Below are 1125 nucleotides of genomic sequence, written 5' to 3'. Positions count from 1 at the left end.
TTCCCGTGGCACAGCAGAGTCCACCCGATCACTGGCCCGGACGATATAAGGGCCCATAATATCTATCACCAGGCCATGGATTCGGCCGAGAGTGTGATCAAGGGGCACCCATCCCTCCGTGGGGTGAGAGATCGCGAATGGGCCGTTCAGCTAAATACCGGGGCGTACCGCTGCATTATGCAGAACCCCCAGGCCATTTACCGCCCTGAGGAGGAAAGCGGGGATATGCCACTGGCCCGTACTAGCCCCCCGGTCGTGGCATTCAGCCCGGCTCAGGAGTTTGGCCGGTGCGTCCATTATCTGAACGAGGGAGGCAAGGAGATACCAAGGGACCGCTTTCGGTGCCCGAACATCGGGGCCAGATCGAAAAGCCATGAGTTCCTGACGCGGCTCCGAGAGGCCATGGAGCAAGATGGCAGACGGGTGAAATGGATCGGAGGCAAGAAATGGAAGAAAGGCTGTTTAATAAATATACTATTTAGTGAATACCTTGCATTATTGGGGGAATTTGTGGAGCGGGAGAATCAGCTCGAGGACGCCACCCGAGCTCTCACTAAACAATTATCTGAGCCGCCATTATCGAATGGCACCAGCAAGGAGGGGAGTGTACAGAAGGACGTAATGACATCACCCCCACCAGCGTCCAATCTTCCCAAGGCGTCGAGATGCCCAGCCCCCCTACCTCCCAGTCAATCCACCGTCATGGTCCCGCCTCCACCCGTTTGGGACTTAACCCCCTTACCCTCACCACCATCATTCGTAGCCACACCCAAGCCGCCTCCACGACGTCACTGACCTCCCGCAACAGCACCACCTATTGAACTTGCAGCGCCACCACCCTATGCTAGCCAACAAAATAAAGACAACAATGCGGTTGAGGAGCATGAAAATACAAAGAAGCCCATCGACATCAGGACTCAAGGCGTTAATAAAGCAACACATGAGCGACATGATCGTACCAAGCTCATCACACTTGCGCAAGGAACAACAGAAGACGAGTTGGCAACAGAGTCAAATAGTGTTTTAGAGCTAACCACTGCTTTCCCCATTGTGGTCCAGAAGGTTGTGGGAGGACCAAAAGGATAGAGTCAGATAACAGTGACAACAAGGTCTAGGACCCGCATT

This window comes from Gavialis gangeticus, unplaced genomic scaffold (genome assembly GCF_001723915.1).
Source record: "Gavialis gangeticus isolate Ggan-Ray unplaced genomic scaffold, GavGan_comp1, whole genome shotgun sequence".
In the NCBI taxonomy this organism is placed as follows: domain Eukaryota; kingdom Metazoa; phylum Chordata; order Crocodylia; family Gavialidae; genus Gavialis; species Gavialis gangeticus.
Note: the sequence above shows the minus strand (reverse complement) of the source record.